Source organism: Geotrypetes seraphini, chromosome 14 (genome assembly GCF_902459505.1).
Source record: "Geotrypetes seraphini chromosome 14, aGeoSer1.1, whole genome shotgun sequence".
In the NCBI taxonomy this organism is placed as follows: domain Eukaryota; kingdom Metazoa; phylum Chordata; class Amphibia; order Gymnophiona; family Dermophiidae; genus Geotrypetes; species Geotrypetes seraphini.
This window is the reverse complement of record NC_047097.1, coordinates 41,215,457-41,240,487: the sequence shown is the minus strand read 5'-3', so window position 1 is coordinate 41,240,487 and position 25,031 is coordinate 41,215,457. Positions and strand designations below refer to the sequence as shown.

The 25,031-nt window shown below is 44.6% G+C and overlaps 1 protein-coding gene across 1 annotated transcript in view; it reads left to right on the top strand.

Annotated features, from left to right (window-relative positions):
* Window positions 1–9,413: 9,413 nt before the first annotated feature.
* The window catches only part of TJP1 (tight junction protein 1), a 355,098-nt gene continuing 339,480 nt past the window's right edge, over window positions 9,414–25,031 (top strand). The window contains 1 exon segment of the mRNA XM_033920501.1: window positions 9,414–10,188. The gene's annotated coding sequence lies outside the window, so the exon portion shown is untranslated.

Below are 25,031 nucleotides of genomic sequence, written 5' to 3'. Positions count from 1 at the left end.
GTATAGTGGGTTTTGGGGGGGCTCACCATAACCTATAAGGGAGTTCTGGTGAGATGTTTATCTGGCATCCTTTTTGAGAACTTCACAGCAGTGCCCTGTAAGGTGCCCCACTGCTCTGTTGCCATGTTTGGGTGGCCAGTCTATTACAGGATTGGCCCCTCCCATGTCCAAATGGTTTTGTTCTGGGTGTTTGGGACTTGGACAAAATTTTGGTAAAAAATGTGGTATAAAGACTTCCTGGCGGTCTAGACATACAATAGCCTGGACATTCAGATAGACGATTTAAAAAAAAATAAAAAAATTCTAGACGTATTTTTTGAAAATGGGCATTTTCCCATTGCTGACTTTGGGCGTCTAGTGCCAAACACCAAAACTGGACTTAGACGTAAGTTTTGATTATGCCCCTCTGTGTGTCCTTTTATTTCCAAAATCACCCAACCCCTAAAACCAAATACAGCAGAACAGCAGAGTCAGATTGATATTTCTAGCAAGTTAGCTGCTCATACATAGTTTCAGATTAAGGAAATGATTATAGCGATAACAAATTTATCTCAAAGCATGTCCTGAGGCTACAGGTTAAGTCATCAGTTCTTCTTGCTGTGCATTCATTTTCAGATATTGCTTAAAGGCCTAATTAATACAGCTTAACTATGTAGTATTAGCAACTGACTGAAGTCAGTGTTGAAGAACATATCTTTTTATCTATGCAATTAATGGAATGATATTTCTTAGGATATCTATTCTAGTGATTTAAAAATATAGGTCTCATTTTACAAAGCAGCCATAGGTTTTTACCACAGGCTGGTGAGGTAAATGCTCCGAAACCCATAGGAACTATATAGGCTTTGGAGCATTTGCTGTGCGACACTCAGCTATACAACTTTGTAAAAGTGGGCCTTAATGGGTTAACACCTTATAATTACTGTTAATTGGCCTTAATTGAAAAGTAGGTGCCTAACATAAGATGTGATTGTATAAAAAGTAGGCACCTAGTCCAAAACATGTAGTCCAAAGTGGGCGTGTTTTCAATTTAGGCACCTATTTTTTGACTTCAGTACTGTTGCGCACCTAACTTAGACACAGGCATTTAGGCCAAGCAGACCCTGGCATAAATATGGTGCACCTAAAAGTTAGGATGCCTAAGGCTGGTTAGGTGGCACTAAGTGCAATTCTATACAGTTCATCTAACTTTTTAAGTCATATTAGTGTTGCTCTAGTGGGCACCAATTTTTTGGTGGCCTATATAGAATCTGGGACTTACTGCCTACAAAATGGGTGGCGATTAAAAATTTTGTAATGGAACTCAATGTACCAAAATTTCATTCAGAGATATCAATATTACAATAATTGGACACTCATATTTATCCCAGATCAATGATACATGCAAAAAAAATGTTTTTATATGTTGGACCATCACAATCGAAATTCTCATGAGAACTAAATCTTTATCAGTCCTTTCATTTTTCAATATTTATTATTTAATGTATAGTTATAACTTAATTCCTTCATTTTACTGTATAAAGGTTCAAAAATATATTAAAGCATAACAAGGGGGAAAATTGCTGACACAAGAGGAGAGTGTGGCACAGTTGTTAAAGTTACAGCCTCTGCACCCTGAGGTTGTGGGTTCAAACCCACTCTGCTCCTTGTAACCCTAGGCAAGTCACTTAATCCCTCATTGCCCCAGGTACGTTAGATAGATTGTGAGCCCACCGGGATAGAGAGGGAAAACTGCTCGAGTACCTGAATAAATGCATGCAAACCGTTCTGAGCTCCCCTGGGAGAACAGTATAGAAAATTGAATAAATAAATAAATTCATGTTTTGTGGGCTGCTGTTTCAAGGCTTGAATCCCCTGCAAAATATGGCAATATATTGGAAACTACTCCCATTCAGAGAAACTGCTTCAGAAGTTTTACAAGTCCTCTTCACTTTTTAAAGTAAAATTAACATGGCCATGGCATCTTTTATCTTAGAATTGATATCAGGAGCATGTGATTTCAAAGACGAATCAATATGGCTGGACTAGACCAACATCATCCATTCAATAAACCTGGGTGGCCTACTTGCTATGCAAATATGTCCCAGTGGATCTTGAGTCCTTGGGCCACAACCAGCCAATCAGATTTTCAGGATATCTATAATGAATGAGACGATCTGCCTATCAAGAAGACAGGGTATGCAAATCTATCTGATGCATATTCATTGTGGATATCCTGCAAATTTAACTGGCTGAATGTGCCCTAAGGATTGGGTTGAGAAGCACTGATGAAAAAGACAGTCTGGTAACCACAGTACCTGACCTAAAAATTGTCATTTGTGAAAGGGTATTAAAACCTTCAGCCTTGTCCTCCCCTCCCCCTCTTATATATATATATATATATATATATGTTTGTGTGTGTGTGTGTGCAATTTATGGGGAAACTCTGTGGTATTTGACTCATAAATTAAAGAAATATAGCCCAGATCATGTTTTACGATCACAGGGAGCGATGAAATTGGAAACGGTAACAGGGAGTGGAGTGCATTATATGAAAACCTGGGCAACAGCAATTTCAAGAGCAGGACCAAAAATGTGGAACTCTCTGCCAGGAGTTTTATAGTTGTGTAGTGACAAGTTGAACTTCAAGAAATTGTTAAAGACTCACATTTTTGTTAAAGCTTTTTATTAATTAGGTTAAGAACCTGTGCAGATAATAAATGAAGTTATATAGAAACATTATGGCCCAGAAATATCAAAGAAAACATTATGTAAAGTTTTCCATAATTGACTTTCAGGTACTAATTATTGTGTGTGTGTACATTGTGGCTGGCCTGCGCTAAAAACCGCTATCACGGTTTTGTAAAAGAGAGGGGGGAGTAAATTAACTTTCAGGCCCCTGTCCCCTCTGTCTGAGATTTTGATAGTTAAACTTAATGATTGTTATCACCCCAACATGTCCTTTCCCACAACAATACTCTAAAAACTAATAATTGGACATAATACTTTCAGGTAATAATAATAATGAGAGCAATTCCAAGCAAATTGGTTATTTGAACATTACTCATTCTCCCTGCAGGATAAAGTGTACACTGATGGCTCTTTGAGTTTGTGTGGCTCAGGATCTATCAATTTGATTCCAGCTGCTCTAGGAAACTGCCTTGCTGCCCACCGATTGAGCTAGCCCTGAATTTATCACCATTAAAACAACATTCTGTGCCCAGTTCTTGCAATTAAACTGCAACCTGAATAGAAAAGGTACAAAAAGGGTGATTAAAGTATTTTGGAGGGCTGAAATACAATCTTCCAGTTTTGTTTGCATGTTTAGTCTCACTTTTGTGAAACTGACTCATCATGCTTGTGTCAAAGTTGCTTTGTTAAGTCATTTTTGGAAAAAGATAAATTTTTATTCTTTAAGCAAGTTGTGTTTTTGACCATGATTTTGCAGATATTTTCTTTTTGTCTTGTAGTTATTGATATATATTTTTAATATTGTTATCATATTTGGTATTTATGTTTTATTTTTGCATTATTTATTCTTATTGGTGGTAATTTTATAACAGGATGCCTATGCAAGAAGTCCAAAAAGGTTCCTATTTTAGAAATGAAACAGAGATGTGCAAATCCTATTATAACATAGTCCCAAAACCAGCCCCAATAACATGCAAATGCCAACACATACATTTATATCTGTTCTCAAAGGTGCATGTATGTGTACTATACATGTGTACCCACATATATTATAAAATGTTCATGCAATGCAGATCTGCCCAAATTCCACCCTGGGGAATGCCTACACTCATCCTGGATGGCACTGGAGGTCCTTCAGAATTTTACAGTGAAATGAGTATGATGCAGTCACACCATGTAAACCTTCTAACTTGAAACATCACAGCTAGGGCCCAAGGAGCTGATCTGGCAAATCAGATATGGTCGAGGTTGGGGCCAGTTTAACCATTAGATGGACTAAGCAAGGTAGGGGAGGCCAAGAAAGAGAAGCTGCAGTCATAGTATATGGATAGATCCTGAAAAACACAGGAAGAGCCATCAGTGTGTATTTTTCCCACAAGGAAGACCCAAGGCAAAGATCAAAGCTAGTGTCTTCGTCAGACCATAGATGGGAAATTCCTTGCACTCCAGGATCTTCTCGAAGCTAACTAGGAAGGAGAAAGCAGCTTGAACAGCTTTGTTGAAGTGGTTCGGAGCATGCTATCACAAGACCAAAAACTATGTGAAGTTGGTTGAGAATTTGGTGAATAATTACAGTAAAATGGGCTGCAAGAGATCCCTCAAAGTCCATGTCGTTGATGCTTGTCTTGAGATATTCAAGAACATGGGAGCATACTCAGAGGAGCAAGGTGATTGCTTCCACCAGGATATACTGGACTTCAAACATCACTACTAAGGACAATATAATGAGAACATGATGGAAGATTACATCTGGAGGCCAAGTCGTGAAAGTGACATGCCCTTGCACAGGCTGCAGACTAGGTGGATTTTGCAGGCTGCATATGAGGGCTGGCCTTAGACACACAAGGGCCCAGGGCAGAAACTGGGGAGGAGGCTCTAGCCTGCCTGCAGTACTGCTGCCCAATTCGCTGATTCAAATCGATTAATTTTCTTTAAAAATTTGGGCTTGCCGATTCAGTGACCAACCCTCCTCCCTGCATACCTTCAGGCCTCCTAAAGCAGGAGCAGCAGCGGCAGTGGATGGCCAGCAAGAAGCAGCACTTAGGACAGGCTTTTCACTGCCATAGCGCTGCTGCTCCTGCTTTAGGAGGCCCGATGTCAGAGCTCATGTGGTGGTGGTGGTGGTTGTTGTCAGTTGGGAAGTGCTGCATAACAGCATAGACGTCAACGCTGTGGGTGCCCAAGCACCCCCAATATTTTGGAGACCTCATATGACATGTTACCCTTGGCTCCGTGGCTTTAGGGAGCTCCTCAAAGGCAGGCATGTTTTCCTCTTCTGGCCCTGAATCGGAAGCCAAGGACGAGCCTCAATGATGGGACAAAAGCACACAATAAGGGAGTCGTGAGGACAGGATGTCAAGAGATCAGCCTAGGGTAAAATCACTTTATTGATGGGTATGCCACAATGGCTCAAAAGATTTGACACTGGCAGTGTTTCGGCGTCTGTGCCTTTATCAAAAGTCTAGGGGACCATGTTGGAACAAAATAAAACATAATTACAAACTGAAACATAATAAAAAGCATAATCAAAAGACATAAAGTATAAGTCAAAACATATCGCAAATACATAGCATAATTAAAAGTATGTATACAAGCATAGCGTGAATAAAAACATAGCATGATTAAAAGCATGTTCAGAGACATATGTATAAAAACAAGGCCATATACATATAATAAAGAAGAGTTAAACTATTAGAGGCGAATACAAGAATAATAATAATAAAGAAGCCATTGAGATTAATCATAAACAGAGACGTTAAACATAAAAGATATGTATTGTGTATTGTAGCATGATTAAAAACTTACTCAAAACCATTTTTGCTTTTATATGAGTATGTTTTTAATCATGCTACGAGAGCCTTTGGGGGGGGGGGGAGGTGGGGTACCCTGGTGTAGCTAAATAGAAGTACACAGAGGGAGGGGATTCATAGAGGGCATATGCTGAACTGAGGGTGGGGGCGGAGATGAAGGGGAAGAAAAATGGGTCTGAAAACAGGAGAGGGATACTGGGATGGATGGACGGAGGGAAAAGAAAGAGAGAGAAGTTGGACCCAAGAGATGGTGTGGAAAGAGAGGGGATAGAAATACTGGATAGGAGGGTAGTTGAGAAGATTAAGGGAGATAGTGGACCCTGGGGTAGTGGGGAAGGAGGGAGAGATGGTGGATGAAAGGGTAGAGAAAATATGGTGGATCTGGGGATGGTGGGATCCATCGCTGTAGCCACTCTTTCATTCTTCGGGCCACCGGTAACGTAAGTGAAGTAAGCACGCTGCCTTCTGCATCTGGAAGCTTTCCCTCTGCTACTGCTTCTTGGTCCCACTTAGGCACAAAGCAGTAGCAGAAGGAAAGCTTCACTTATGCTGCCAGTGGCCCGAAGGGCGCAAGTTTACTGCCTTATCGGATCCTATGGAGGAGAGGAATGTGTGTGTATGTGAGAGTGGTCATTAGAGAAATGCTGGACTGCAGGGATGGAGACAAAAAAAAAAAAAAGGAAAGATGCCAGACCTCCGGGGGAGGGAAGGGGAGGACAGAGATGGAAGATGGATGGTGAGCACCGAGAAAGAAGAAAATGTCAAATGGGCAGGAGACCCTGTCAAGCGAGTTAACAGAAGACAAATAGAAAACAGAGCCTGGGATCAACATGATTTGAATAATGACCAGATAACAAAAGGTAGAAAAAATAATTTTATTTTCTGTTTTGTAATTACAATCTGTCAGATTTGAAATATGTATCCTGGCAGAGCTGGTGTTAGACAGCGAGTGTGAGCTAGGACCTAACAGAAAAATATTTTTTGTTTACACCACGGTGCCAGCCTGGGTATGAGAAGGCAAAGGGGGTGGGGTTGGTGAAGAATGGCCTACTTGCACATTCAATTAAACCCACCAGGACATTTGAAACCCCCCCCCCCACAAAAAACAACCCACCAATTGAGCAGGAAAAACGAATTGAATTGAACAAAAAATCAATTCAATAGGCTAAATCAAATCAAAATTTTTTTTCCTGAATTGGGCAGCACTAGTCTGCAGTCTACATCTCCTTCAGCTTGAAAGAGTCAAGAGGTTCAACCTGATTAGCAGGTCTTGCTGCCTAGCATATCTAGTTAGGATTGGTTTGGGATACAGGTTGAATTCATATAGTTACAATAAAAACTGGTTTTAAGTTCCTCCAATCTTTCAATATTTTCATTAAGAAAAGGGCAACAGATGGAAAAGGATTGTAACAGCCCATGGTACTGAATATGAACAGCTCATTGTAAATTAAACTGAAAATAAGAGAGGAACCTGCTGGATTCTCTTTAAATTTTAAAAATACTGGTCTCCCTTAATATTTGCAGGACTTAGGGGCACAGCTCCCTCAAATATTTAAAAAAAATCACAAATAACTTTAATCCCCCCCCCCCAACCTGACTCTTTCCACAGCTTACCTTTAAAGCCCTAGTGGTTTAGCGGGGCAGGAGCGATCTTCCGATGTTCCCTCCCCATGCAGATTTGCTATAAAAAATGGCAGCCTCAAGTTCCCGCGTCAGTCTCGCACGACCACTGAACACACAAGACTGATGCTGGAACTTGAACAATCATTTTTGATGGCGGATCTGCACATGACAGGAGAGTAGGAAGATCACTCCTGCCCCACTTCCCTGCTAGACCACCAGGCTTTAAAAGTAAGGTGTGGCGAGGACTGCGAGGTAGGGTGATAGACACTCGTGAATAACTGAATTAACGAATTCTAAACTCACAAATATTGAGGGGGGAGTTTATATTACAATATTAATTTATATTGGGGAGTTTTTATAGTCACTTTAAATGGGTGAGACTGTTTTTATCATCTTGCCTCTTACTACTACTGCAAATCATTTCTATAGTGCTACTAGATATAGCACTATACATCAAAACATAGAGACAGACCCTGCTCAAAAGAACTTACAATCTAGTCAAGAAGGACAAACTGGACAAGATGTCTATACACAGTGCTCAGGTGGGGGAATTATAGATATTGGTGCTTAGCAGGTAGATTGGAGTTTGAAATTAAAAGCAGCTTCAAATGGGCTTAGAGTCTGGATTTGAATACTGCCCGAGATGGAGCCTGAAGTACAGAGTCATGCGGTTTGTTCCAGGCATATAGTGCAGCAAAGTAGAAGGGACAGAGTCTGGAGTTGGCTGTAGAGGAGAAGGGTTCAGATAAGAGACGAACCTGATGTGATGAGCAAGGGGGTTGGTGGGTGGGAGGAGAGTTGAGAAGAGATTTAAAAAAGTTGCAGAGCAAATACACTTGTAGGTCAGTAAGAGGAATTTGAATTGTATGCAGAAACAGATAGAGACCTCAAGAGGGGCATAATTTAAAAAAAAAATCTAAATCCCCTTTTAGCCTAAGTCAGTAGACGCTGAAGCTGGCACCAGAGAAATGAAAAAAAGTTCAAATTGAGGTTTTTTTTTGAGAATGGCCTACCTACACATTCAGCAGTCTACTGGCCCAGACTGCCACTACGTCTATCCCTACACCACATTCCTGACCAAAAAATCACCCAAGTCCCAAATGCCCGCACCCAGACCTTTAAGGTGAAGGAGGGGCCAGTCCTTCACTTAAAAGCAGGATTCTGTAACCAGTGTCTGTCAAAAAACAATGCTGGTTACAGAATCCTGTAACTGGCGATCCTCCCTGAAAAAACCCCCGAACTGGCAGGAGGGATCCTAAGCCCTCCTGCCGAAGATGGAACCCCTGAACCCCCCCGTGAATACGGGCAGGAGGGATCCCAGGCCCATGGCACACACACCCCTCGAATACAGGCAGGAGGGGAGTCATGGGGGGGGGGGGTGCGCCATGGGCAGGAGGGCCTGGGATCTCTCCTGCCTGTATTCGAAGGGGGGGGGGTATCAGGGGTGCCGTCTTTGGCAGGAGAGATTGGCCAACTCTCCTGCCGTTATTCACAGCAGTTCGTGGGGGATTGTGATCGCAGCAGGGGGTAAGTTGATCGCGGCAGCTGCTATTCGGTACTTATACCTGTTTTGACTTAGTCTAAGTCAAAACGTATAAGTTCCGACTGGGCAACTTCATTAAACTTTTGGTTATACTTGCTGTACGACTAAGTCTAGGTTGGCCCACCTCCCGCCCTTTATCCTCCTCCAAAAATGCCTCTTTTCGCTCTACAAACCAAAAATCAGCTCTCTCTTAATTAGTTTTTGTCAGGAGTGATGAGTCAAAGATTACCCCAAGATTGTCAGCTGATGAGACAGGGAGGATGAGGGTGTTGTTCACAAAAACAGAGAATGGGGGAAGAGGAGAGACGGATTTATTTAGGTGGAAAGATAAGGAGCTCAGTCTTTGACCATGTTTCATTTTAGAGGGTGGACAAGACTTCCAGGTAAGAATGTCAGACAAACAGGCTTAAATGTCTGTTGAGATTTCAGATGTAGATAGATAGATCCGTGACCTTGCCATAAGAGCCATGGGAGGAGATTAGATCACCAAAGGAAAAAGTGTAGACGGAAAAAATAAGTGGTAGACAGCGGTGTGGCAAAATGACCTTCATATGCACCATTTCAAGTCCGTTTCAGATGTTCAAAGACTACAGAGCGAGAAACGGTCATTTTCGAAAACACAAGTACTGTACAGCTTTAGTGCCGTCCAGCTGGCTACCTGGTTTTAAACTTACAGCAACACGAAACCAAAACCACAGCAACTGTTTCAAAGCAAGCGGAATCCCGGCAAAGGTGGGCACGCCCCAGAAACCGGGCTGTTACCACGAGAGGAGAGCAACGGCAAGCGAGGCTGCTTTCGGCCTCTGCAACCTCGAGAATAGCAAATTCCGTCCATGTTGTTGTCCCCGACTCAGCGCTTCAACGCTTCCAGGGAGCGAACTCTGGAGTGCGCGAGGGAAAGGAAAGACTATCCATCGCCGAAACTTAAGGGGTGTTACTTGTACACCCCCTCGCCGGTATAAACGGGCACCGCAGAACAGCAGGCCACGAATCGTCTCCGAGAACATCCTCCGTAGTATCTTGGAATAAAATTTTCAGAAGCCAGAATTGGTGGTACTAGGAAGTGGTAGTGACGGTGACTCCCTCTCACTCCCCCCCCCGTCTCGTTTTGTGGAATGGTTGATGCCGGTCGGACATGTCAGTAGTTGCTTGGAGAGCGAAAGAGAGGCATGTAGCTGTGAGAAGGAGCGGAGACCGAGGCAGAGTTGGAGCTGTTGCTGCCGCTGTAGGGGCAGTGCCGGGAACTGCACAGTAGGAGGGTGGGGGAAAGCTGGAGTCGGCTCGGCGCTCCTCCTGGGGCTTCCGGAGCGGGAGGACGCAGCTGTCGTCGAAGTTTGTGCCGAGCGGCGGCCGGAGATTTGAAACGGGCGCTCGCGGGCGGCGGGAGCTTGTTTCCCGGGACTTGGACTTCCCTTCCGGGCTTGGAGATGCGCTGGGGGACTGTGTGAAGCTGAAGGAAGCGGGACTTTCTCTCCGGGTCCTGCGTTATTTATAGTACCCTTGGAAAGAAACAAAATGTCTGCCAGAGCTGTTTCTGCTAAGGTAAGATAAGTCTCCAAAGAAATCCCGTGAAAGTTGCTGGGCTGTGCGCGTGGGAGCGGCTTTTGCTTCTGGTGGGGCTTTTTAAAAAGTCAGCTTTTGCGCCGTGCAGGGCCGGCGTCGGTGAGTGGGGCTTGGGGTTTAATTTGTCCCCCCCCCCCCCCACTTCAGTGTCATTTAGGTCTATATCCATACGGGTGGAGGTGTCCCTCTCTCAACATGTTAAATGACGGGGGGTAGTTAGGTGTACAAGGCGAAAGTGGTTTGTTATTTTTAGTTGACTTAACAGGGGATGGGCAATATCTGAGATCTTGTGGTCTAAGTTTCCTGATTTGAAAGCAGCGTCTTACCTAAAACAGGGGTGAGAAATAAGCCCTAAAGTCCGTGTCCGAGATCAGCCAAAGCTTGGGGAGGGGGCGATAACAGGCCCTCTCTGCCCTTCCTTCCCTTTGCTGTCCACCCTCCCAAAAGCTACCTGTTGAGTTCAGCCGATCTCAGCCTCCGGCATTACTTGATCAGCTTCCAAGCGAGGGGCAGGCTTCTTTTTTGTGTGTGTGGCTCTCTTGTTGCTGTTCACTTCGTGACTCTGAGCAGTTTCACTAACTGTTCGGCCCCGGAGGCGAACCTTGGGGGAAAACAATGCGGATATCTCCAGATGATTACGGTACCTTATTTTTAGTGCTAGTGGAGCGGTTTGGCTTCCCCGTTCTCTTTTCTGCTCTTTCCTTCTGGTGGCTTTATTGTGGCTTCTAGAGTTGGCCGGAACGACTGAACTTTTTTTTTTGTTTCGGTTTGGGGTTGCAGTGCTCTGGTCCGACCAGTTTGGCTAACAGGAGAAATAACAACCAGTCGCAAATGCAGTAGTTCAGAGCCGAACATGTCAGTTAAGATGAATGGGGTCTATGTTTTCGTATGGAGGAATACAGTATCGGCTACTATTAAATCGGGAGTTTCAGGCGTGCCGGGGTGTACTCTGACCTCACTCACACGGCTATGCAATTACTAGATTGCTCGCGGGGCAGGTGGAGTAAGGATATGCAACTGGTTGGTATTTCATAGGCTTCGGAGGTAAAAGCAGTGATGTGCCTAGTGGATGATTCGGGTTTACAAGTCGTATGTGCGCAGTGAATCGCAAAAACTTTGCGTTTTAACAGGTAAAGCTACATGTAACTCTTTCTAGTAAGAAACCTTGTTGAAACGATGATTGAACGAAAAGGTGTGTGAAAGCGAAACGATGCAGTTTCGGCCTGAGGTTATTTAGTGGCATGTTACCCATACCAAAACAAGGGATTTTGTCTTTAATTATGGGGTTCATTTTCCAAAGTACTTAGACATGTTTCTAATGGCTTGACAAGAACGGTGATCTAAAAGTAAAAAAAAATAAAATCATGTAGTAGAAAAGGAAGCCAATCGCACATAGGCTAATGTAGTCCTTCCTGTTTGCAACAATTCAGGTTTCAAGACTCCCCTTTTGTTGAATCATCTGTGACCTTGAATGTAAATCATGTTTTCACCCTCTGGAATCATTTATTTATTTTATAGGACATGCCACTCCCCCGAAACTTTGCATGGTCATGTGGAAAGATATTTTAACTATTTTTATGGTGCTCTATAAACCATTCTTGTAACCTACACAGCATTCAGTGTAACTTAGAATTGTTCTACAAAAAAACTAATGCAACTTGGCTTAACCAAAATAGTGTTTATAAGCAGAAAAATATTAAATATGTCTTCTCCTTCAAAATGGCTTATTTAATAATTTGATTTTTAGTAGTTTCTTTTCAGCAGAGTTTTGCAGCATTTTCTCCCTCATTGTTTCTCTTGATTTTTTTTTTTTTTACCCCACTTTGAAAGTTTTTGTGTAAAACAATGGAAGCATATTTGTATCCTGTTTGGCAGGTTATAAAAAATGACAGGGCTTCAGCTACAGAGTATACAATGGCACTATGCCTAATTGTCTACTGAATTAAGGCAGTTATGTCTGGCAGGCTTGTTTGTAGATGGGCTAGTATAACATAACTCCATTCATTTCTGGTGCATGTTGAATTTGATTTCTTATTACCCCAGTCTTTTTGCTTATGAGCTATTTGCAAGGCCTTGAGTGGAGGAGTAGCCTAATGGTTAGTGCAGCTGCCTGAAAATCTGGGGAGCTATGTTTAATTCCCAGGGCCTGGGTAAAACACAGACCTCAAGGACCCCATGGACCTTGTGAATCTTAGCCACATTCCAATAAAAATCTGCTCATCTTGGGAGTGAGCAGGATCTGTAAGGTCTACGTGAGTTAAAACAAAGGTCTGTGGAGTGAGCAGGATCCGTAAGGTCTGCGGGAGTTAAGAAAACAAGGATCTCTGCAGACCCCATGTTGAGCTGCTTTCTTTTTAAGGCCATGCGCTTTAGCTCTGTGAGATCCATGGAACCTCCAGGTAGAAGGCATTTGGAACACTGGGGTTCAGAAAAGCTGGGCACAACAAAAAAGAGAACTAGAGTGAGACTCCAGTATTCAGTACCAGCAATCCCAACCATCAATAGAAAAGAAGCCAACAAAAGTAGAGATCTCATGGACTCCACAAAACTAAAAGTGCATGGCCTTAAAAAAAAAAAAAAAAAAAAAAAGCAGCCTGGCGTGGGGTTTGCAGAGATCCTCATTTTTTTAACTCTTGAAGATCTCCCTCCACGAACCCTTGTTTTAACTCCCACGGACCTCACGGATCCCTCCCCCCCTCCAGGTGAGCAGATTTTTAAGGGTGTGTGGTTAAGATGTGCAAAGTCTGCATTTTACCCAGTCCCTAATTCCCACTGGGTAAGTCACCTAACCCAAGTACAAAAGAAGTACCTGTATTTAATATGCATTTGATGATAACCATAGAAAGGCATATTGGATGCCTCCCCTCTTTCTCTTTCCTTTCCAGCTCATGAAGGAATATATAGATGGAAGTGTAGTTTGGTATGTGTGTTTCTTTTCTATTTTTAAGATTATACTTTGGATAATACAGCATTTTACATACATAGAATTTGTAATGCAGGGCTAAAATAAAGGCCTTATGAAATGTCATGCTATGCCACATACCTTTTTAAATACTGATATTTTATGAACAGCATAATTTTGAGTAGCCTAGTGTTTTGGAGCAGTGGGCTGAGAGCCAGGGAATTCAGGATTTGTGAATTAGTTTTAATAATTCCAGCATCCTGCTAAGTAGGTTATTCACTTGTTCCTTTTGGAAAAAAAACTAGTTCATTGCTTACCTTATGTAGTAGCACTGTGATTGCAGTTTAACAATGTCTAATTTCTTTATGGATTCATTATTGATGTTGTAATGGTGGCATGTAATCCTCAGCAAAATGTTCTTTGAAGTTAATATAAAACATATATGAGGTGACTTTTTTAATGTGTAAATATCGGTATTTATGTGTATAGAATGGCTATACCAGAAAGCTCCCCCTTACACATGTTGAGGGGCTGGAATGCAGATTCAGAGGGGGTGTAATATATGGTTGCAGTTTGGGATAAAAAATTATACATGGATTTTATATTTTATAGTGGGAATACGCATTTTAAATTTCCCTCTTGGATTTTGTCTATTCTAAGATTCTTGTAACTTTTTTTTTCATGAAACTGTAAGTTTCAGGCAGCGATTAAAAGTTTAAAATTTGCTAACAAAATGGAAAAGAACTCCTTCTTTTTGTAGCCTTTCTACTTGATTATCTTCAATCATATATGTAATATTTTTCTGTTGTGTTTTTTCTACATGGGGTCAGTATATTTTATTTATTTCAAAAACTACAAGAACGAGAGGGCATTCGGAAAAATTAAGAGGGGACGGATTCAGAACCAATGCTAGGAAGTTCTTCTTCACCCAAAGGGTGGTGGACACCTGGAATGCGCTTCTGGAGGGTGTGATAGGACAGAGTACGGTATTGGGGTTCAAGAAGGGATTAGATAATTTCCTGAAGGAAAAAGGAATAGAAGGGTATGGATAGAGGATTACTATACAGGTCCTGGACCTGATGGGCTGCCGCGTGAGCGGACTGCTGGGCATGATGGACCTCTGGTCTGACCCAGCAGAGGCATTGCTTATGTTCAAACTTACTATACCGCCTATAACTATAGTAGTAGATCAAGGTGGTACACAATCTACAACTTAAAATAATGGAAAGGAGCTAAATATCTTGATAGGGTAGAACCAGCCATACGAAGGACCACATACAAACATATAATATACAAACCCAAAGGGGAATTAATGCAGAGATTCCAGGAGGCACATCAGTCAGACTTCCATCAGCCCCTAAAAACTTGCTTAAATAGCCACATTTTAACTGCTATTTTGAACTTTTCAAGGGAAGACTCTCACTATAGATGGCCAAAGGTAATGAGTTCCATAATGCTGGAGCTGTGAAAAAGAAAGCAAGTGTGAATATTAGGATGATGGCAAAACTAGACGGTGATCATTGATAGACCAAAGTGTATGGAGAGGAGTATATGGGATAGTTAGGCAATGGAGATATTCGGGTAAACTATAACGAAAAGCTTTGAATGCCAGAAAAAGGAGTTTAAATTTGATTTGTTCAATCGGGAGTCAATGGTAATCTTTCAGAAGTGGTGACATAAGTGTAAGCCTGCTTACACGACATAGTGGGCGAATAGCACAGTTCAACATGGTTTGTAATTTGTGAATCAGTTTGAAATTCCAGCTTAAATCATGTTGCAGTAATCCATCTTAGTCATGAAAAGTTAAGTGTGTGGAGCAGTTGTAAGGTAAAGAAACAGGACTTACACAGTGAGGGAAATTGAGGATCAAAGGGTAACTGAGAGCCAAAAATTATGCTAAGATTAGTGAAATGTTTGAACTGGAGTGATCATGAAGCCAAACAAGAGAATGTCACCCTCAGGATGGGGCAGGTGTCCTGAAAGCCAACAGGCTACCATATATACTTGAATATAAAAATGGCCCAAAATAGAGGTCTCAGTTTATATTTGAGTCTTCTGGTCTATGTTCCCCCCTTCTACCCTGCTCAGACCTGTTGCAGGCCTTCCATGGGCCTGCCTGAAGCCCTGGTGGTCCAGTGGGAAACCTATCCCAGCCAACTCTAAATCGAAACACCTTCCTCCTGCCTCCCTGACTTCAGCAGACTTTACCTTTAAATCCGTGGTGGCCTAGCGTTGCAGTGATTTTTGATTGCGGCTCTCACGGGGTAGGAGAGTAAGAAGATTGCTCCTACTTTGCTTCACTGCTAGACCACCAGGGCTTTAAAGGTAAGGTCTATAGGGGTCAGGGAGGTAGGGTTGTTTAGAGCTGTCAGTGACAAGATGCGGGTAGGATCACTCCTGTCCTAACTCACCGCTGGACCACAAGGGCTTCAGGCAGGCCAGTAGTGGGCATCAGGGGTTGGATAGGAAGGAGAGAGGAAAGGAGGGCTAGTTGTAAGGCAGGGCACTTCAATATAAACCCCTTAGTTTATATTCAAGTCAACCTTTTTTTTTTTTCCTCCTTTTTTGGGAGAAGGTTACCTTAGTTTATATTCAAGTCAACCTTTTTTTTCCCCTCCTTTTTGGGAGAAAAAAAAGGTTACCTTAGTTTATATTCGAGTGTATATATAGTAAGTGGTGATCAAACTGCCATTTTGCAATTTTGTTCAGGCAGACCTGGAGCAGGTGAAAATCAGGGTTAGTGGGATATAAGAGAAGAATATTGTCAGCGTAAATGTGGAATGACAGAATAGCACACTCCTAAGAACATAAGAATTGCCGCTGCTGGGTTAGACCAGTGGTCCATCGTATCCAGCAGTCCACTCCCACGGTGGCTTTTAGGTCAAAGACCAGTGCCCCAACTGAGACAAGCCATACCTGTATACATTCTGGTTCAGCAGGAACTTGTCTAACTTTGTCTTGAATCCCTGGAGGGTGTTTTCCCATATAACAGCCTCCAGAAGAGCGTTCCAGTTTTCTACCACTCTCTTGGTGAAGAACTTCCTTATGTTTGTAAGGAATCTATCCCCTTTTAACTTCAGAGAGTGCCCACATTCTCTCTACCTTGGAGAGGGTGAACAACCTGTCTTTATCTACTAAGTCTATTCCCTTCATTATCTTGAATGTTTTGATCATGTCCCCTCTGTCTCCTCTTTTCAAGGGAGAAGAGGCCCATTTTCTCTAATATCTCATTGTATGGCAATCCTCCAGCCGCTTAACCATTTTAGTCGCTCTTCTCTGGACGCTTTCACGTAGTACTGTGTCCTTCATGTACGGCTACCAGTGCTGGATGCAGTATTCCAGGTGAGGGCATAATATGGCCCGGTACAATGGCATGATAACCTTCTCCAATCTGTTCGTGATCCCCTTCTTAATCATTCCTAGCATTCTGTTCACCCTTTTTGCTGCCGCCGTGCATTGCGTGGACGGCTTCAATGACTTGTTGACCAGTACTCCCAAATCTCTTTTCTGGGGGGGGTCTTTCCGAGTACTGCACCAGACATCCTGTATTCGTGTATAAGATTTTTGTTACTGACATGCATCACCTTGCACTTATCCATGTTAAACCTCATTTGCCATGTCGCAGCCCATTTCTTGAGCGTGTTTATGTCACATTGTAGTGCCTGGAGACTGATAATTAAAATTGAATTATAGGAGGGAAAGAATGGAACCTTGCAGTACTCCACACTGAAGGGGCCTGGGAAGTGAAAGAGAAGATGATCAGGATGTTTGAACCCTAAATGATCTTGAAGGAAGGATCTAAACCACTGTATAATTGCTGGAAGTTATACCTGAAAGCTACAAAATTACTATTTTTATACATAAACAGTGGCACTTCTCGTACATGAAAACTGCTGAAATGAAGCTGCTCATTTTCTGTGTGTGATTCTCTGAAATTGCAGCTCCCACTGTATGTGTTGGCAAACATGAATGTGTTTGCCACTGTCTTTGTATTTATTTAACCAAAAGACTTGTTTGGCAGAACTTTTTTTCTTTTTTTGTAAAATACTGGTGTCTTGGGGAGGGGGTGGGAGCAATGTAAATGTCCTGACCTGAATGTCCCATAATCGCATAGTAGGTCTCATAGTAGGTTGTTGTGACTAAGTATTGTATTTAGGATTACTTGCACAGTCTTCAAAGGTCTTATTGTATCAGACAGAGTGTTGCTCTTCAGTTAATAAACAACCAGAATACAGGAACACATCTCCTGATGCTGGTATCACTTCAATCACTGTCAAATGGTGTGTGTTAAATTTTTAGCAAGTTATGTGGTTGATCTTTGAAAACTGTGCATTTTAGGAATGGGCTGTCTTTTGCAACAACACAAGAAATGGTATATCCTTTGTCATCGTATTTCATTAACCAAATGAGAATGAGCAGAAAGTCATGTGTTTTTCATTTGCTGATAAGTGTGCACTCTTCTTATCTTTGATAGTGAAACCACTGTGCATGTGCAAACTAACCTGTGCCCTTTTGGGAAAAGAGTATGCTCATTCCACATAGTGTACATTATGTCCAAAGAGAGCATATTATTATCCGTAGCTGACAAAAGGCCAGAAAAACCTGAATAAAACAAATTCCTGTAAACAATACTAACCGGAAAGGTTTCTGGCTGCCTGGCACTAGTGCATTTTGCTCTTGCTTTGGAATCAACACACTGACTGTATAACAACTTTAAGGGTATTGTGGTCAGAGAACTAGGGCTGCCTGCTAGAACTCACTGATGTGGTAATCTTCAGATCTGGAATGCATTCCACCTGAGATTTGGAAGATAACTTAAATGTTGGAAGTTAGTAGTATGCTTCTATCAATTTTCTGAGCTAGTTATGAGATCTAGAAATAACATTTATATCAGCCTACTTAATGCAGGATTTTAACATGCATTAACAGCATGTTAACACAGGTGCTATTGTGCTTTTAACAGCTAATGCTGAATAGTTATACCTCTGAATGTGTTGTTAATGCAGGGCAACAACTGGTAAAGTGGAAATCCATTTAACTACTATGGTGTTTTCCTAAATAATTGGGAATTACCCAAATAGTACCACAGAAGTTTGTTCTTAATGTGTCTTAATAGCTAGAGTTAATGCCAGTTGGGTGCAAGACTTCCCATGAATTTTGCAGTTTATTTTATTTTGTATGGGTAGGGAGAAAATATATCATATCCATTTTGTTTAAAGACTTCATTAGGCACATTCACTGAGTAGGGCTAAAAATACCTAACAGGGTACATAAATCATTCCTGAGTGCCTTCTAACCAAGCAGTCTCTTAAAGGTTCTATTAGTAAAGCAAATAAAAATGGGGAGAGTACATTCTTGCAAGTTCTATAGTCTAGCTCAAAACTTGGGGCTATCGGCCCTTTCATTTCTTCTTTAGCCCAGTGGTTCTGAAATTGTGGGATTGCAAAATCATCTAGTTGGGTCGTGGGTGAGTTCTGGTGCAATTTTTAAGTTGTTCATACAGCCACTTTTGCAGGACTTGTTTGTGGAATATGTAAGCTTTAGGGTAAATTTTTGTGTTTTTTTTTTTTTTTTTTAACAAATTTTTGTAGAACTGCTTTAATGGAACTTCGAAAGAGAATTGAAATTGAGCTAAACTAAACCTGATGGAGCAGGGGATAAATTTGCATTGAGTGAGGTACTAGGACCTAAAAGGGTCAAAGTTTAAGCCAAACATGAAATAACTGTTTGGCTTCTCTCTGGTAGTAAATGTGCCATGTTTTAATTGTTCCCATAATAAGTGGAACTCCCTAATCTCATGTCTTGTTTGTCTTGAATAGATTGTAAGGTTTGTTTTGTTTTGTTGAGCATGGATTATTTATCCCAGGACAAGCAGGCAGCATATTCTTAACGTATGGGTGACGTCACCGACGGAGCCCACGGTACGGACCTTTTTAACTAGAAAGTTCTAGTTGGCCGCACCGCACGTGCGCGAGTGCCTTCCCGCCCGACGGAGGAGTGCGTGGTCCCCAGTTTCTTCGTTTCCGCGGAGCGAAGAAGACGTGTGTTTTTTCAACGGCCGATAACTTTTCTTGCCTTCCCGCTCGCGTTTTTTCTTCAATTTTTCTTCTTTTTTTCTTCGGGTTTCTTTTTTTCATTCATTTTCAAAAAAAAAAAAAAAAACCCCTTAATTTTCTTCTTTTTCGACCCAGCCCCGGCGGGGCCTGTTGCCACGATCCAGGCCTCCGGGTTTGATTTTGCGGCGGCCATCTTTCCATTCATGCCCCCGCAGCCGGGTTTTAAGAAGTGCCAGCGGTGTGCCCGCCCGATCTCCCTCACTGACCCACACAATTGGTGTTTACAGTGTCTGGGACCTGAGCATCGGGCGGATTCCTGCACCCGCTGTGCCACTCTTAAAAAGAGAACTCTTAAGAATCGCCAGATCCAGCAAAACATCCTATTCGGCACCGGATCTGGCATGGAGTCGACGGCGTCGACAGCGGTACCTCAAAAATCCGCACCCACTTCTTCGACGCCGCCGGACCCGACATCGGCACCGCAGGCGCAAGGTAAGCTGGCTAAGAAGCCTTCCTCTTCCCTCGAGCGCCCACCAGCCACAGCGGCGACGCCGATCTCATCGGCTCCACGCCGACCCCGAAAACGCTCCGCCCCGATCTCGGTGAGTGCCTCGTCATCGGCCTCCTCATCGCCGGGGCGTGGAGCGGCACCTAAGGAACCGAAGAAGCAAAAAGCGGTTCCGGTGCCACCTCTAGATGACCGCATCGCGGCCATCCTTCAGACACAGTTGCAACAACAGCTACAGCACCAGCTCGAACAACTGTTGCCCACTATCCTGGCACCGCTCCTTCCGGTACCACACCGGCCCGAGACCCGCACCGACCAACCGGTGTCTACTCCATCGGTGCCCATTGAGACATCCATGCCGATCCTTTCGGCACAACAACTGCATTCTGTGGTTCCTTCTCAGACTACTGCAGACCCTCCTCGGCACCGGGCAGAACAACATGCTGACCGAGATCGGCATCGCTCTTCCTCTCCCGGTACCGTCTCGGTACGCTCGGGTAAGTCTCTTTCTAAGACACACCATACCGAGCCTTCCACTCCGGTCTCTCGGCATGCACATACGGATATCCGAGACCCCGACTTATGGGAAGAGTCCCCTCCCGGTACCGAGGAGGATGTCTCCTCCTCTGACGAGGAACCCTCGGCACCCGATACCGGTTCCAAGCCTGAGCAATCTTTCTTTTCTAAATTTCTTAAGGAAATGTCTGCAGCTCTGTCCATCCCTCTTGAATCAGACTCCAAAAAATCCCAGGCTTTTCTGGAAGCCTTGGATTTTGAACAACCTCCTAAGGAGTTCCTGAAGTTACCCGTGCATGACATCCTACGGGAAACCTTTTATAAAAACTGGGAAAACCCCCTTACTGTCCCTGGGGCCCCCCGCAAGTTGGACAGCTTGTACCGTGTCATCCCGATCCCGGGGTTTGACAAACCTCAATTACCTCATGAGTCCCTCCTGGTTGAATCTACCTTAAAGAAATCCCAGGGCTCCAGTGTTTATGCCTCTACTCCTCCTGGCAGAGAGGGCAAAACGATGGACAAGTTTGGCAAGAGGCTTTACCAGAATGCCATGCTTGCCAACAGAGCGAACAATTACTCTTTCCACTTTTCATTTTACATGAAACATCTGGTTCAACAACTCTCAGCTCTCCAGAAATATATCCCAGAGCGTAAAGTTCCACTCTTCCAGCAGCAAATCTCCGGCCTTCTGCAATTAAGGAAATTTATGGTACGCTCAATCTACGATTCCTTTGAGCTAACCTCTCGAGCCTCTGCCATCGCTGTTGCCATGCGCCGCCTGGCCTGGCTGAGAGTATCTGATTTGGACATCAACCACCAGGACCGTCTGGCCAACGCTCCTTGTCTTGGGGATGAACTTTTTGGGGAGTCTCTGGATTCAACCACCCAGAAACTATCCGCCCATGAAACCAGATGGGACACTGATTAAACCCAAGAAGAAGGCTCCACCTGCTCGCCCTTATAGACCGCAGTCTTCATATCAGCGCAGGTTCTCAGCTAGGCCGCTCAACCCACCTGCCCAGCAGCCTCGGCGCCCTCGACAACAACAACATCACACCCAGGCTCGTTCTCAGTCCAACCAAACAGCCAAACCTCTTCCACCGTCCAAACCTTCTCAGCCCTTTTGACTCTTCTCTCCAGGGCATAGCCAGCCTTCCACCTTCATTGCCTCTTCCTCAACCTATCGGAGGCCGTCTTCAAATCTTCATCAGCCGTTGGGAGGTCATCACATCGGACCAGTGGGTCCTCAACATCGTTCGCCACGGCTACTCTCTCAACTTCCAGACGCTACCACCAGACAATCCTCCCGTAGAGTCTGCTTCTCTCTCCTCTCAAACCCCCCTCCTCCTACAGGAGGTCCAATCCCTCCTTCTTCTCAATGCTATCGAAGAAGTACCTGCGGACCAGAAGGGTCAGGGATTCTACTCCCGCTACTTCCTGGTTCCCAAAAAGACGGGAGACCTTCGTCCCATCCTCGATCTCAGGAACCTCAACAAGTGTCTGGTCAAGGAGAAGTTCAGGATGCTCTCCCTGGCCACGCTGTATCCTCTTCTTTCTCAACACGACTGGCTATGTTCCCTGGACCTCAAAGAGGCCTACACTCACATCCCAATCAATCCGAATTCACGCCGCTACCTGCGGTTCCAGGTACAACACCACCACTATCAGTACAAAGTGTTACCCTTTGGCCTCGCTTCATCACCCAGGGTATTCACCAAGTGTCTGATTGTAGTAGCGGCCTTCCTCAGGTCTCACAATCTCCAGGTGTTCCCCTACTTGGACGATTGGTTGGTGAAAGCACCTACGTCTCAACTTGTGCTACAAGCTACTCATCACACCATCTCTCTCCTCCACCTTCTGGGGTACGAGATCAACTACCCCAAGTCGCATCTGCTTCCCACCCAGCGACTTCAATTCATCGGAGCAGTTCTGGACACCACACTAATGAGGGCTTTCCTCCCCTCCGATCGTCAGCGGACCCTGCTCCATCTCTGTCGTCAGGTGCTCATGCATCCCTCCATTCCTGCCCGACAGATGATGGTCCTCCTGGGTCGCATGGCCTCGACAGTACATGTCCTTCCTCTGGCACGTCTCCACCTCAGAACACCTCAATGGACTCTCGCCAACCAATGGTCACAGACTACGGATCTTCTTTCTCATCCCATCTCTGTGACGCAATCTCTCCAATGGTGGTTGAACTCCTCAAATCTTTCCAGGGGTCTGCTCTTTCATCTACCCCCTCACTCCATGACCATCACCACGGATGCCTCCCCCTATGCGTGGGGAGCTCACCTAGGAGATCTACGCACCCAGGGACTTTGGACCCCACAGGAGCGTCAGCATCACATCAATTTCCTGGAACTCAGAGCCATGTTCTACGCCCTCAAGGCTTTCCAGCATCTTCTCTGCCCTCAGGTTCTTCTCCTGTGCACAGACAATCAAGTCGCCATGTACTACATAAACAAGCAAGGCGGCACCGGATCTCGCCTCCTTTGTTTGGAGGCTCTACGCATCTGGACCTGGGCCACGGCCCGCAATCTCTTCCTCAAGGCTGTCTACATCCAGGGCGAACAGAACTCCCTGGCCGACAATCTCAGCCGCATCCTTCAACCTCACGAGTGGACGCTGGACCCTCCAACACTCCACTCCATCTTTGCTCGCTGGGGCACTCCGCAGGTGGACCTCTTTGCAGCGCCTCACAATCATCAGCTGCCCCAATTCTGTTCCAGACTCTTCTCTCCTCATCGTCTGGCCCCAGATGCATTCCTGCTCGATTGGAGAGATCGGTTCCTGTATGCCTTTCCTCCACTTCCTCTGATGTTGCGGACCTTGTCCAAACTCCGCAAGGAGAGGGACACCATGATTCTCATCGCTCCTCGGTGGCCTCGCCAACACTGGTTCTCCCTCCTACTCAGCTCCAGGGAGCCCATTCCTCTTCCTGTGTTTCCTTCTCTACTTACACAGCAGCATCAGTCTCTACTACATCCCAATCTGTCTTCGCTCCACCTGACAGCTTGGTTTCTCTCGGACTGACTTCTCCAGAAAATCTCTCTCAGCCTGTCCGTCGCATTCTGGATGCCTCCAGGAAACCAGCCACACTCCAATGCTACCATCAGAAGTGGACCAGGTTCTCCTCTTGGTGTCTCCTGCATCATTACGATCCCACCTCTCTGGCGGTGGAGACTGTACTCGACTATCTACTCTCTCTGTCCAACGCTGGCCTCAAGTGTACCTCAGTCAGAGTCCACCTCAGTGCCATCACTGCGTTCCATCAGCCTATCCTCGGGAAACCTCTTACGGCTCATCCTCTGGTTTCCCGATTCATGAGAGGCCTCTTCAATGTCAAACCACCTCTGAAGCCTCCTCCAGTCGTCTGGGACCTGAATGTGGTTTTGTCCGCCCTCATGAAACCTCCGTTTGAGCCTCTTGCCTCAACTTCCCTCAAATTTCTTACCTGGAAGGTGCTTTTCCTCATTGCCGTCACCTCTGCCAGGAGGGTTAGTGAGCTGCATGCACTGGTTGCCGATCCACCTTTCACTGTTTTCCACCATGACAAGGTGGTTCTGCGTACTCATCCTAAATTCCTTCCCAAGGTGGTCTCGGAATTTCACCTCAACCAATCCATTGTGTTACCTGTCTTTTTCCCGAAACCCCATTCCCATCCAGGGGAACAGGCACTGCACACGCTGGATTGTAAGCGTGCCCTTGCTTACTACCTTGACCGTACCAGGGCTCACCGCTTGTCCCCTCAGCTCTTTCTGACCTTCGATCCCAATCGTCTAGGTCGTCCTGTCTCAAAACGGACGCTGTCCAACTGGCTGGCCGCCTGTATTGCGTTCTGTTATGCTCGGGCCGGTCTGTCACTGGAAGGTGCTGTCACGGCCCACAGGGTCAGAGCTATGGCTGCTTCTGTTGCTTTCCTCCGTTCCACGCCTATTGAGGAAATCTGCAAGGCTGCCACTTGGTCCTCAGTTCACACATTCACTACTCACTACTGTCTGGATGCGTTCTCCAGACGGGATGGGCACTTCGGCCAATCTGTGTTACAAAATTTATTTTCCTAATGGCCAACCATCCCACCGCCCTCTCTCTTAGCTTGGAGGTCACCCATACGTTAAGAATATGCTGCCTGCTTGTCCTGGGATAAAGCACAGTTACTTACCGTAACAGGTGTTATCCAGGGACAGCAGGCAGATATTCTTACGTCCCACCCACCTCCCCGGGTTGGCTTCTTAGCTGGCTTACCTTAACTGGGGACCACGCACTCCTCCGTCGGGCGGGAAGGCACTCGCGCACGCGCGGTGCGGCCAACTAGAACTTTCTAGTTAAAAAGGTCCGTACCGTGGGCTCCGTCGGTGACGTCACCCATACGTTAAGAATATCTGCCTGCTGTCCCTGGATAACACCTGTTACGGTAAGTAACTGTGCTTTCTTACACTTTGAACATACCTCATGCTATAATAGTAAAAAATACAGTCTCTAAAGGTAGAAATTAAGGAATAAGTAATTTTAAGATAAGGTACATAGTTGGGGGCAAGATCTGAATCCCTGTCCAGGTCTCATGTCGTAGGTTCCTCACAAAAGACTTGGAGGGGCATAATTAAAAAAAAGTCTAAGTCCCCTTTTGGCCTAGGCCCTAAACGCTGAAAGTAGAAGCAGGAAAAATGTCCATTCTCAAAAAAAAAAAAAGTCCAAAATAAGGGGTGTGTGTGTGTGTGTGTGTGTGTGGGGGGGGGGGGGGGTTTGAGAATGGCCTACCTCTACATTCAGCTGTTTAAACGCCCAGACCACCACTATATCTACACTTACAACACAGTACCAACCAAAATACAGCCTAAGT